Below are 14747 nucleotides of genomic sequence, written 5' to 3'. Positions count from 1 at the left end.
AGTCGGTTAGGGTGCCGTGGCTTAGTTGGTTGTACCGCCTGTCTAGTAAACAGGAGATCATGGGTTCAAATCCCAGCGGTGCCTCTTCCTTGGGTAATCTTTAATCAGTAACTGCTACAATGAGTAAATCAACCCTTTTTTTATTGGAATCAGACTATGACTAACAGTATGCAGAGCTTTGGTGTGTGCTTAGACTTGCAGATAATCATCAGACCGCTGGGATTTACATATGCATAGTAAATTCATTATTTGCCTCAAATATTAGCAGCACTACTGTTATTTTATAGGAAGGTTGGCCAAGGAACCTGTTTCTTCACCTGGCCTCTGTGGCGCAATGGATAGCGCATTGGACTTTTAGATGCATAGTTGAAGCAATGCAACGGTTGTGGGTTCGAGTCCCACCAGAGTCAGGAGTGTTTCCTCTTCTTTATAGCCCTGCCTACAACCTTTTTGTACTTTTATTTGCAATATTTTCTCTAGTCTTTTTACCTAATTAATAGCAATTTCAAACTTTCAGAAATATTCTGTTTGATGTTGGGGTATTGGAACATATTTGTGCTGCAGAAGATTCTGCATGTATTTGTGAAAAGTGAGATGAAGCAGTTTGAAATGTTGGATTTTAGCCTTTTCTGAATCAGAATGATGTTTGCTGATCCATTAAAAGATGTTTAAACAGAACCTGAAGGGTAAACAAAAGATGCTAAGTTTTGTGTGTACATTCTGTGTGACAAGGTCTAGTACTATGTACATGTATATGATAGGTTTAAGCAATTGAGACAAGCTTTCAGAGTTGATGTTATTTGTTTCTGGAAAATGCAGAGGTTCCTAATCAGGGAAGTTGTTTTTGCTGTCTGTGTGAAGTTTGTATGGAAGAGAATGTTTTTGAGTTTGCCTGAAGCTATATTGTATTGATATAGAAGACCAGTCAGGTAGGGCGCCGTGGCTTAGTTGGTTTTCGCGCCTGTCTAGTAAACGGGAGGTCCTGGGTTCGAATCCCAACGGTGCCTTTTCCTTGGGTAATCTTTAATCAGTAACTGCTACAATGAGTAAATCAACTCTTTTTTTATTGGCGTCAGACTATGACTAACAGTATGCAGAGCTTTGGTGTGTGCTTAGACTTGCAGATAATCATCAGACCACTGGGATTTACATATGCAAAGTAAATTCATTATTTGCCTCAAATATTAGCAGCACTACTGTTATTTTATAGGAAGGTTGGCCAAGGAACCAGTTTCTTCACCTGGGCTCTGGGGTGCAATGGATAGCGCATTGGCCTTCTAGCTGCATAGCTGGAGCAATTCAAAGGTTGTGGGTTCGAATCCCACCAGAGTCGAGAGTGTTTCCTCTTCTTTATAGCTCTGTCTACTACCTTTTTGTACTTTTATTTGCAAGATTTTCTCCAGTCTTTTTACCTAATTAATAGCAATTTCAAACTTTCAGAAATATTCTGTTTGATGTTGGGGTATTGGAACATATTTGTGCTGCAGAAGATTCTGCATGTATTTGTGAAAAGTGAGATGAAGCAGTTTGAAATGTTGGATTTTAGCCTTTTCTGAATCAGAATGATGTTTGCTTATCCATTAAAAGATGTTAAAACGGAACCTGAAGGGTAAACAAAAGATGCTAAGTTTTGTGTGTACATTCTGTGTGACAAGGTCTAGTACTCTGTACATGTATATGATAGGTTTAAGCAATTGAGACAAGCTTTCAGAGTTGATGTTATTTGTTTCTGGAAAATGCAGAGGTTCCTAATCAGGGAAGTTGTAATTGCTGTCTGTGTGAAGTTTATGTGTAAGAGAATGTTTTTGAGTTTGCCTGAAGCTAAATTGTATTGATATAGAAAACTAGTCAGGTAGGGCGCCGTGGCTTAGTTGGTTATAGCGTCTGTCTCGTAAACAGGAGGTCCTGGGTTCAAATCCCAGCGGTGCCTTTTCCTTGGGTAATCTTTAATCAGTAACTGCTGCAATGAGTAAATCAACTCTTTTTTTATTGGCATCAGACTATGACTAACAGTATGCAGAGCTTTGGTGTGTGCTTAGACTTGCAGATAATCATCAGACCACTGGGATTTACATATGCATATTAAATTCATTATTTGCCTCAAATATTAGCAGCACTACTGTTATGTTATAGGAAGGTTGGCCAAGGATCCAATCTCTTCAACTGGGCTCTGTGGGGCAATGGTTAGGGCATTGGACTTCTAGATGCATAGCTGGAGCAATTCAGAGGTTTTGGGTTCGAGTCCCACCAGAGTCGAGAGTGTTTCCTCTTCTTTATAGCTCTGTCTACTACCTTTTTGTACTGTTATTTGCAAGATTTTCTCTAGTCTTTTTACCTAATTAATAGCAATTTCAAACTTTCAGAAATATTCTGTTTGATGTTGGGGTCTTGGAACATATTTGTGCTGCAGAAGATTCTGCATGTATTTGTGAAAAGTGAGATGAAGCAGTTTGAAATGTTGGATTTTAGCCTTTTCTGAATCAGAATGATGTTTGCTGATCCATTAAAAGATGTTTAAACGGAACCTGAAGGGTAAACAAAAGATGCTATGTTTTGTGTGTACATTCTGTGTGACAAGGTCTAGTACTCTGTACATGTATATGATAGGTTTAAGCAATTGAGACAAGCTTTCAGAGTTGATGTTATTTGTTTCTGGAAAATGCAGAGGTTCCTAATCAGGGAAGTTGTTTTTGCTGTCTGTGTGAAGTTTGTATGCAAGAGAATGTTTTTGAGTTTGCCTGAAGCTATATTGTGTTGATATAGAAGACCAGTCAGGTAGGATGCTGTGGCTTAGTTGGTTATAGCGCCTGTCTAGTAAACAGGAGAGCCTGGCTTGGAATCCCAGCGGTGCCTTTTCCTTGGGTAATCTTTAATCAGTAACTGCTACAATGAGTAAATCAACCCGTTTTTTTATTGGCGTCAGACTATGACTAACAGTATGCAGAGCTTTGGTGTGTGCTTAGACTTGCAAATAATCATCAGACCACTGGGATTTACATATGCATAGGAAATTCATTGTTTGATTCAAATATTAGCAGCACTACTGTTATTTTATAGGAAGGTTGGCCAAGGAACCAGCTTCTTCACCTTTGCTCTGTGGTGCAATGGATAGCGCATTGGACTTCTAGATAAATAGCTGGGGCAATTCAATGGTTGTGGGTTCGAGTCCCACCTGAGTTGAGAGTGTTTCCTCTTCTTTATAGCTCTGTCTACTACCTTTTTGTACTTTTATTTGCAAGATTTTCTCTAGTCTTTTTACCTAATTAATAGCAATTTCAAACTTTCAGAAATATTCTGTTTGATGTTGGGGTATTGGAACATATTTGTGCTGCAGAAGATTCTGCGTGTATTTGTGAAAAGTGAGATGAAGCAGTTTGAAATGTAGGATTTTAGCCTTTTCTGAATGAGAATGATGTTTGCTGATCCATTAAAAGATGTTTAAACGGAACCTGAAGGCCACACAAAAGATGCTAAGCTTTTGTGTGTACATTCTGTGTGACCAGGTCTCCTACTCTGTACATGTATATGTACATGTGATGTTTTTTGTTTCTGGAAAATGCAGAGGTTCCTATTCAGGGAAGTTGTTTTTTCTGTCTGTGTCAAGTTTGTATGCAAGAGAATGTTTTTGAATTTGCCTGAAGCTATATTGTATTGATATAGATTACCTTTCAGGTAGGGCGCAGTGGCTTAGTTGGTTGTAGTGCCTGTCTAGTACACAGGAGATCCTGGGTTTGAATCCCAGCAGTGCATTTTCCTTGGGTAATCTTTAATCAGTAACTGCTACAATGAGTAAATCAACAGTATGCAGAGCTTTGGTGTGTGCTTAGTCTTGCAGATAATCATAGACGTTCAAAAATCAATTTTAACAACCCAATCAGAATCAACAGCGCTTCGTGATGTCCGAGTACTAGCAACTCCTGCGTTAAGTTTGGGCTGTTAAACGTACGGTCTCTAACACGTAAAGCCGTCATTGTCAATGAAATTCTAACTGTAAACCTCCTCAGTTCACTGTGTCTCTGTGAACCGTGGGTTAAACCTAATGAATTATTGCTGTGAATGAATCAACTCCCCCAGGCTTTAACTACTGCAGTTATCCACTCAGGTGTGGTCGTGGTGGCGGCGTTGCCACAATCTATGATTCAGTTCTAGGCATAATCCTAAACTCAGGTTATGAAGCTAAATCGTTTGAAGTGCTTATTCTAAAAGTGGCAGGCTTTTCTCCGGCTTCTAAAAAGCAGCTCTCTTTCCTGCTTATTACAGTCTATCGTCCTCCTGGACCTTATACAGATCTAGTTAGTGAAATTGCTGACTTCTTTTCAGAAGTAGCTGTCTCTACTGTGTCATGAAAAATATTGTAATCATGCTGATTCATAATGTATCCATTTAATCTTGTATCCCCTTAATATTTCGTATTCGTAAATCATGTTCTGTTCTATATAATCTACTGCACAGTTGTACAGTACATTCTGATACTATGTCTGGCGCCAGCCGAGGCCAGATAAGAAATATATGGGTAAGCATTAGCTGAAACAGAGCAGTTAATCATGTTGTCCCCTTACTCACCCTCACACTCAGGGGCACAGTGTCTTAAATCTATCAACAATAGGCAGAAAAGTGTGCCAGAGGTCACACACCACTAGTGTTAATTACATACACTCCTTCTTAGGAGGTGCCAGGTGTCGTAAGTCATGACTTCAGGATGCGTATGCAACATGTGAGGGTGGGTGGGGGATATTCCTATAAGTATGTATGTTGAATACCATTGAGGCAGTCTGTATCGTGGTCACGAGCTGCGTGCAGATTCATTAAACTTGCTACTCAATGCATATTCCGCTTCATCACTCTCTGACAGATTTCCACCACAACTGATAAGGCTTTTATTGTTTGAGATTTCAGTATTCACTTTGAAAAGAGTCCTTAGGACCCCCTTAGAATTAGGTTTAAATCAATCTTAGATGCTTTGGGATTCATTCAAAATGTTATAGGTCCAACTCCTAGATATAGGTCCAACCATACACTAGACCTAGTTCTGACCCTGCATATTGAAACAGAACATGTAGTAAGCATTTCTCAGCCTGACTCCATTTCTGACCATTACCTAATCATGTTTGTAATCTTAAACCAGGATATCCACCTGATGCCTCGCTTTATGAGCAAACGTACCATAACAATGTCTACAGCTAGTGTATTCATTAATAACCTTCCAGATTTAACCATCTCCAGCCCATCTCATCATATAGAACTTGAGCATGAACCAGATGATCTGCTGTCTGTGCTCCGCTCTAATCTTGACAATGTTGCGTCAATTAAGATCAAACAAATTAGGGAGAGAAAGCTAGCGCCTTGGTGTAATGACCATATGCGTACTCTCTACGGCTTGAATGGCATCATAGTCATGCGGAATACAAAAAAGCTTTAATTAAAGCCAAATCCTCATAAATCGCATCACTAATAGACAATAACAAAAATATCCCCAGATTCCTTTTTAATACTGTGAATAAACTCACCAGCAGTCACAGACAAACTAACTCAGCCATTCCTGCTGACATTAGCAGGATAAAATTGAAAACATTAAAAATTCATAGTCAGTCCCTGACCACTGCAGTGAATGTTGATGAATGGTGCACCAGCTTTAATGCACACTCTGAATACTCTGAATAGCCTATTAAAGTCATCCTCATGTGTACTAGATCCTGTTCCAACACAGTTGTTTAAACAGGTTCTGCCTAGGGTTATACAATCAGTACTGGCCATAGTTAACTCTTCCCTCAACATTGGCTACATACCTAAATCCCTTAATTCAGCAATTATCAAACCTGTTCTCAAAAAACCTAACCTTGACCCCAATGAGCTTGGTAATTATACACCAATCTCAAATCTCCCCTTCATAGCCAAGGTCCTAGAAAAAGCAGTGTTTCTGCTGCTGTGCACAACAGTAGCATTTACAAGGTCTTTCAGTCTGGATTTAGACCCAACCACAGCACTGAAACAGCGTTACTAAGAGCCACAAATGACCTCCTCGTTTCATTTGATAGAGGCTGCACTACTAATCTTGTGCTGCTTGACCTTAGTGCTGCCTTTGACACCGTAGATCATGCCAGTCTGCTTGACAGGCTTGAAAATACTGCAGGAATTAAATGATCTGCACTCGCTTATCTTAATCTCATGTGGAATTTGTACAACATACAAAGGAACCCAAAAGGAGATCCTCGAGAGATGGTCAGCTCTGGTCACTGAGAGACAGCTAACCAGTCACACAAGTCAGATGTAAATGTAAATGTCAGATTTACTGAATATATTCAATATTCTATTCAAGTGTGCTGTATGTAGCTATTATTTAATGTCTGTCCTTGTCTCCTCAGATTAGGACACGGTTAAAGAGAGTCATCAGCACAGACCTTTTCCGCTCTTTTATCAGACTACTTAATGGTCTGGTCCTAAAAACTGCTGAAGGTGAACAAAGCAGCAGCCATGAATGAGGAGAAGCCGGCTCTCATAGGCATTTTGGACTGCCCTGAGAAATATGTCAGTGAATAACTCTGATAATATCCTGTAGAACAACTGCAGCTTAGCTTGGTCTGCCACACTAAGAAGTTCCAGATCTCAAATTTCATCAGGATGTCTGTACCTGTTTTTGTGAGGCTAAACTGTGGTGCATGTATAGATCTGAACATGTACTTGTGATGCAGGTATGCTGTGGGTCCTGTGAATAATGATTTCTTTTTATTAATTATAGAAACTATAGAGGATCATTACTGAGAAGTCCTGGACATGTCCCTGTTCATTAAATAAGGGCTTTGTTCTATAGGTTGTACACCGGCAGTAATGAGTTAACTGAGCTCATCAGTTCAGTGATCAGAAATCCATTCTCTCTCCATTAGCAGAACTGATCAGACTGATCAGCTGCTCCTCAAACCATTGATGAGTTGGATCAGCTGTGCTAAAGCAAAGAGAGCTGGAAAGTAAGCAGGGAGGGTTGCTTCAATGAGTGGAGTTGGGAATCATCAGGCTAGGCTTATGACAAAGTTTTGGCCTCATAGAGTAAAGTCTTGTCCTTCTAGACTAAATGGAAACTTAGTTGTTTCTGATGTGGACATGAAGCGGACTTACTAAGAAGCAATGCACTGTAAAAAGTGGGACTGGGGTTCATTAATATTTACTAAATAATTAAAAGTTACCAACACATAATAAAATAAGAATATATGTAGTTTAAAATCAAATCGAGTTTTTTAATGTTTTTATTAATTGTATGTAACACAAATGTTGCTTTAATAATAAAATTAGCTGAGTAGAATTTACTTAACGGCAATATTATATATATATTGATAGATATAATATAAATATTGAATTTGGGGTTTCATTAGTTGTCAGTTATAACCATCAAAATTAAAATAAATAAACACTTGAAATATATCAGTCTGTGTGTAATGAATTAATATAATATACAAGTTTACCTTTTTGAATGGAATTGAAATAAATCATCTTTTTCAAAATATTCTAATTTTATGACCAGCACCTGTACATGACTCAACTGAAGATGTTCAGAAATCAGGTTCTGAATCTTCTTGTTGTGCTTCTTGATTCAGACTGCCTTCAGAACACCCACTGCTCCTGATTCAGTCCCAGAGACGAGCTTCATTGGTGGAGAGACATCCCTGCTGTTCCATGGCCTCAGTATGGATCACTTTCCGGTCCTCTGGTCCTAGGCTGGTAAATCAAGCAGTGTCTATGGGAGGAGATCCGCTGTCCAACAGAGTGTGGAAGTTCTGGTCTGTATCACTGAGGCCACCGGAACAAGCTTCACCCTCCATATTGAACTGGACACCAGTGGAGAGCTGATGCCTGAGGTGAAGAACATTCAACCACTGCACTTTTTTCAGGGTTGTCTGAGAGTAACCTACTTTCAAACCTACCAAGCGTTTCACTTAACTTACACAATAAGTCCAAATATTTGTGGACAACCTTTCTAAACAATGCTTTCAGCTACTTTATGTTGCACCCATTGCTGACACAGATGTGCAAATGCACACACACACAGCTTGTCTAGCCCCTGTAGGTTAGATTGAGCTGTGGAGCAGTGGAACTGTGTTTTCTGAAATGATGGATGGTGCTCCATACAAAATTTTAGAGATGGGTTGGAGAGTTGGGGATGATTAGGTGGGGTGATCAACCAATATACTGACCTCACTAAAGCTGTTGTCGCAGAATGCAATCAAATCCACCAGGTAACCATAATTGGTTCATATCTGGTTTAAAAAATAATTGTTTAAATAACAGGAAAATAGGAACCTTGGCATCGCTGTCCAGACCTTCAGCTCCTTATGGATGATGAGTACCACAATCTGCTCCTCAATGGTTGTTTTACCAACAGCAAGATTTATTTGGGAACATCTCCTACAGAAATGGTACATTTATCTTCTGAGGTATATTTTTATGAAATTTAGATAAATATTTTTAAATGTACATAATGATTAAATATTCATATTTTAGTTTCAGGGTTTGAGAAATCGTTTGTCTGCAGGTCAGGGCGGCCTCATTACTATGCTCCTCCCTCATTGAATACACTTCTCCTTTAGATCAGAGGTAGTAAAGCTTCTCTGTGGATGTAGATTTAGTTCCAAAAACAACCAGTTTAAGAAACAGATCAGCAGCATTCATACATGACTCAACTGAAGATGTTCAGAAATCAGGTTCTGAATCACACTTGATTTAGACTTACGTTAGTCCACCCACTATTTCTGACTCAGTCCGAGACAAGCTCCACTGGTGGAGGGACCTCTGTGCTGGTCCATGGCCTCTTCAGCCTTTACTGAGAGACAGACAGACAGAGACATTATCAGGCTAACAAATGAGTGCTTCCCTAAAATCTTTTATAGTCTTTTATATTTATATTTAAAAATCTTTTATAGTGACCAAGTATACAATATTCACATTCAAATACAGAATATATAAACATATACACTATTTTACACTATTATGCACGATCTGTTCCAAATAAACATATTTACATATAAGCTCTTATAGTGAGTGAGTCTGTAGTAGAAAATAAGGTTATATTACAGGATATAAACAACATATATTATTGTACATTTCCAAATATACCAATTTTACATATTTTCCCTGATGTTTATATAATTTCCATATAATATTCCACATAATTACCAACTGTTTAGATTCTAATATTAGTAATTAGTAATATTACTGTTTTTATTTCATTACTTTACAGAACAAACCAGACAGAATATCTGCTGTAGGGGTGCAACAGCTAATCGACATAGTCTACAAAAATCGACGACCCAATTAGTTCATTAGTATTTAATAGACGATTAGTTGTTGACGTCACCACGCATATTTCTTGTGCTAACTCGGACCGTTTGTACATGGATCACATGTTCTGGTGAGTTTCACTTACTTGTCAAAGCAAGCTACCATAGTGTAGATTTATTGGACCATGTATGTGATACAGATGTTATTAGTCATTGGTAGTTGTGAATACTGATGGAGCAAAATTCATTTTAGTTTGCGTATATGCGATTAACAGTATTGCGATTAACCAAATATTTGAAGCAGACCTTTGTAGGAAGATAAAGTAATGGAAGGTAAAATACTCGACAGATCAGGTTGTTATAGGAGAAGACTTTAATGTAGTTCCAGATGGCTCAGTTGACCGTCTTCCCTCTAGAGGACAGCATCATCTTTTTGATTATATTTTCAATAACTTAGTCTCCAATACTAATCTGACAGACTGTTGGAGGACAGGAAACCCCAATGCCAGACAGTACACCTGGTTTAATGCTTCCAATAACGGTCAGTGTTCAAGGCTACACTACTGGTTAATCCCTCACAATGTGACGGATAGTATTTTAAGCTGTGAAATTTCAGCATCTCCTTTAACTGATCACTGTTCAGTTACCTTGTTCCTCTCTTGGGAACAAATGTAAATCACCTTTGAATTCAATTTGGAAATTTAATAGTAACCTTTTACTTAATTGAAGATATTTCACTACTGGAAATTTCACCTCTGAACAAATGTGAGTGGTTTAAATGCAATGTTAGGGCAGCAGCAATTAGGATAGCATGCGTCTAAACAGATGAGGGCCCAACAATCCCAACAGACACACACAGACTCGTTTAGCATTGATTAGGAAGTAAATATGGGTTGAATGCAGTCACTCTGACGCCCACTTTCCAGAGTGTGTGAAAGTGTGTAAAAAAAGAAAAAAGAGAGAGACATTTTAGGTAAAATAAAGTTTATTTTATTATCTTTATCGGTTGTTAATAAGAATGAGAATTATATCAGTGGTATATTAATTTAATTTAGAAAATATCAAATTGACATTTACGTTGTATTAAAGGACAGAAACAGTCATTGTAGGAAATGAAACTAGACGCTAGGTGGCAGCATGGAGTCAGGAGTCAAATGCTTCAACAGCACTGAACTGTGTTAATACTCTGAAAAGCTTCTCAATAACCATCTCTACACCAAAGCTGCTCAAGTACTTCTAATAAGGAGAGGATGTAGTTTGTACCTGTTTGATAATTGCTATGCAGACGATGGCGGTCCGGTCGAGTTGTGCAGCCATGTGTTTCTTTATGAAGGTAAATGTGCCTAAATGAACCAGTAGGTGGGATATTTCTACAGGCTAAAAGCATCATATCAGAGAATGCTCCCAGCAGACGTATATGAGAGATATAGTGTTAGTGACTATATGAGAGTAATAATTATGAGGTAACAGAGGTGATAAGAAATCGTTTTTTATTACTTTTATTTTTTTAATCACAGTTTACACTTTTTCACTCTAGCAAATATTAACGGTAAGCAGAGATTGCATGAAGCAACGAGAAAAACAGAATTATCATGAAAAACACATGAAAACTGTAAACATAATTGGTCCACGCATGCGCAGAATCGACTCAAACAGAGCTAGTTGTGCACTAATGGCACCCCCTGTGGAGAGTCTTAAGCTTGCGGGAGCCATTACAGCACAGTGTGTAATAAAAACTGAATAAAAATTTCTAAAGAATTAAATTTTTAAAGCATAAAGAAAAATGATATCACTCTCCAGTGTAAATTAGACCTTCCAGCAGTAAATATTCACTCAGCTTCTAGTTTAAGGAAACAGTGGCGTAGGGTTCAATTAAACTCCTCATACCACTTTATATTTATACAAGGAAGCTGTTACTGACATATAATGATCGCTAGATGGCGTTTCTTCCACACGTCATTCAGTTGGGTGTAGAGATTCTCGATATGCCAGGTGAGTTTAAACTGTTCACTGGATGTTCAAAAATAATATTATTATAATTAAAAGATATTAAATAATAATAGTAATAATAATAAGGACTTCCTGTTCGTTTCTGTTCATTTGTGTTGATTCATTGTTCATGTGTTTCACCTGGGACTGGGAGTACTAAAGGAGCGTAGTTCCCTTTGTTCACTGCCGTGAATTGACTCTACTGGAATCCCTGTGACGCTCTGGGATTCCTCACACGTTACCGCCGTGTTCAGGTCAGCTCTAGTTTTGCGGCCCATGTTTAGGAGAGATTCTCTGTCCGACTCGGAGGCAAGCCAGGTACGTTCGCTTCCTGCTCAGGTTCCATGGTGAACCAAGTTCTAGGCAGTACTCTACAGGTTCAGGTTAGGTCGGCCTTGCTTTCTGGTCTGGCAGCTGGTTCCCCCGCTACCTTTGTTTGTACACAGAGCTCGGCTCTGTCCTTAGTATCTCCCCTCTCTGCCCAAGCGAGGTTTGTGGCTTTGTGTTTATACCCCTTTAGTTTTCCCCCTCGTTTCACTCTCGTTTAGCTCCCTGCTCCTCCCAGTCCCAGGTTTGTTTTGTTTGCCATCTGACTTGTTGCGTTTTGGTTCTGTTCATGGTTTTGCCCATGTTGCTGCACTTTGCTTTTTGGATCCCATTGTTTTGTATTTGGTTAATAAAGTATCTTGCTTCGATTTCCATTTCTGCGAGTGTTCATCCCTTCAGGTCTGGCCGTACACGCCATGACAATAACATTAACAGGTGAACGTCATTCTTTATTTTAGTTCATTTATTTTGATTTTCATTTGTTGTATTTAATAATCATTTATAGTGAGACAAAAAAAAGTATTTAGTCAGCCACTGATTGTGCAAGTTCTCCTACTTAGAACAATAAGAGGTGTGTGAAACTATGAAAGACAAGGGAGGACAATGAGGAAAACAAATCCAGGAAATCAGATGGTAGAATTTTTAAAGAATTTATTTGTAAATTATGTTGGAAAATAAGTATTTGGTCACCCACAAACAAGCAAGATTTCTGGCTCTCACAGGCCTGTAACTTCTTCTTTAGGAAGCTATTCTGTCCTCCACCTGTTACCTGTATTAATGCCACCTGTTTGACCTTGTTATCTGTATAAAAGACACCTGTCCACAGCCTCAAACAGTCAGACTCCAAACCTAACCATGGACAAGACCAACATTAGATAAACATTAGAGCTTAAAATGTTGGGCTGTTTTAAATACAATCAGGGTCACAAGTAATTGGACAGTGACTGAATGTGTGTAATTTAGCTTCAGTACACCACCTCAGGGGATCTGAAATCAAGTAGTCACACAAATGAGCTGGGCCTTGGCATCGCCTTCCACACCTTCAGCTTCCTCTGGTTTTTCTGTTCTTTCTGTCATTAGCAGTGCAAGCTGTTGTAGGAACCAGTGTGATGAGTATCACAGATCTGCTCCTCAAGGGTTGTTTTAACAACAGCAAGATTTATTTCCTACAGAAATGGTACATTTATCTTCTGAGGTGTATTTTTATTAAATTAGACTAATTATTGTTACTGTGTGTAATAATTAAATATACATATTTTAGTTTCAGGATTTGAGGAATCGTTCCTCTGCAGGTCAGTACGGCCTCAGGAGGAAACTAGTACCTACTAGACGGCTGAAGTACTTGCAGCTAAAAAGTAGACTTTCTAAGGCCAAAGCTCCAGAGATCTCAATACAGGTGTTGAGCTCCAGGCTGGTCCACACTTACAGCTGCATCTCCAAGTCTGTAAGTACTCCTCAGCAGGTAAATCACACACCAGCACAACCTAGAACCCCTTCAACCATGATCCTCCCTCATTTAATAGACTCCTCCTTCAGATCAGAGGTAGTAAAGCTCCTCTGTAGATGAGGTGAAGAACATTCAACCACTGCACTTTAATGATCACTTCTCTTGTAAATAAATGTACTTTTTCTCTCAGAACAGATGTTTAATCATGAGCTGCATGAAGAATTGTACAATGAAATGCAGATATTGTTAAATTTCATTGTAAAAAGATCTTTTTCAAATTTCTCCTTTTCAGTTGTTTAAAACTAACCTACTTTCAGACCTACCAAAAAAGAAAAAGGTAAAGGTGCATGTATTTGTCACTGCACAGCGAAATGTGTCCTCTGCATTTAACCGATCTGTGGTAGTGAACACACACACACTAGTGATCTAGGGGCAGGGAGTACACACACACCCCGAGCGGTGGGCAGCCAACTCCAGCGACCCAGGGAGCAGAGAGGTTAAAGGGCCTTGCTCAAGGGCCCAACATTGGTAGCTTGCCAAGCCCAGGAATTGAACCCACAACCCTGTTATCGATAGCCAGACGCTCTAACCGCTGAGACACCGCTGCCCCTAAAACCAAGCGTTTCAGTTAACTTACACTTTATGTCCAAATGTTTGTGGAGACCCCTTCTTAGAAATGCATTCATCTACTTTATGTTGCACACACTTTTGACACATATGTGCAAACTGAGGAACTGTGGGGTGTTCATCATCCAACATCCTGACCTCACTAATGCTCTTGTGGCTGAATGCTTCAAAATCTAGTAGAGAGTCTTTTTTCCCTGGACACTAAAGACATCCAACAAAAGCAGGTTGTTTAAGGACCTAAATCTACATCTACAGAGGAGCTTTACTACCTCTGCTCTGAAGGAGGAGTCTATTAAATCAATGAGAATTGATGAAGGGTTTCTAGGTTGTGCTGGTGTACCTAGTTTCCAATACAGGTGCTGAGCTCCAGGCTGGACCATACTGACCTCATGATCAGACTCTTCCTTCAGAGGTAGATGTAGATTTACTTCCAAAAGCAACCAGTTTAAGAAACAGATCAGGAAAAATCATACATGACTCAACTGAAGATGTTCAATAATCAGGTTCTGAATCTTCTTGTTGTGCTTCTTGATTCAGACTGCCTGCCGACCACCTACTGCTCCTGATTCAGTCACAGAGACGGGCTGCCCCCCGGACGGGCTGGTCCATGACCTCAGTGTGAGGGACTACCAGAATGTGGTAGGACATCTCCAGTCCTACAGTCTGCAGCTGGGCCAAAAAAATCTAGCAGTGTCTGTAAGAGGAGGTCCGCTGTCCAACACTAATTAAGTGTGGAAATTTAGGTCCGCATCACTTAGGTCTTCAGGTCACCCTCTGGAACACGCAAGTGGATGCCTGAGCAGGACAAGAAGAAGAGGTGAAGACTGTGGTGCTGCATTCAACCACTGCACTTTAATGATCACTTCTCTTGTAAATAAATGTACTTTTTCTCTCATGTTTAATCATGAGCTGCATGAAGAATTGTTCAATAAACTGCAGATATTGTAACATTTTACTGTAAAAATATTTGTAAAATTTGGGTTGTCTAAAACTACTTGCAAACCCTTTCACTTAACCCACACTATATGCCCAAATGTTTGTGGACACCCCTTCTAATAAATGCATTCAGCTACTTTAAATTGCACCCATTG

At 39.2% G+C, this 14747-nt stretch overlaps 1 non-coding gene across 1 annotated transcript; it reads left to right on the top strand.

Moving 5' to 3' along the window:
• Positions 1-1856: 1856 nt before the first annotated feature.
• trnat-cgu (transfer RNA threonine (anticodon CGU)) lies at positions 1857-1930 on the top strand. Its single transcript has one exon. It is a non-coding gene; the product is annotated as a tRNA-Thr (tRNA).
• Positions 1931-14747: the final 12817 nt, after the last annotated feature.

This window comes from Salminus brasiliensis, chromosome 4, assembly GCF_030463535.1.
Source record: "Salminus brasiliensis chromosome 4, fSalBra1.hap2, whole genome shotgun sequence".
Taxonomy (NCBI): domain Eukaryota; kingdom Metazoa; phylum Chordata; class Actinopteri; order Characiformes; family Bryconidae; genus Salminus; species Salminus brasiliensis.
Note: the sequence above shows the minus strand (reverse complement) of the source record. Positions and strands in the feature narration are given on the sequence as shown.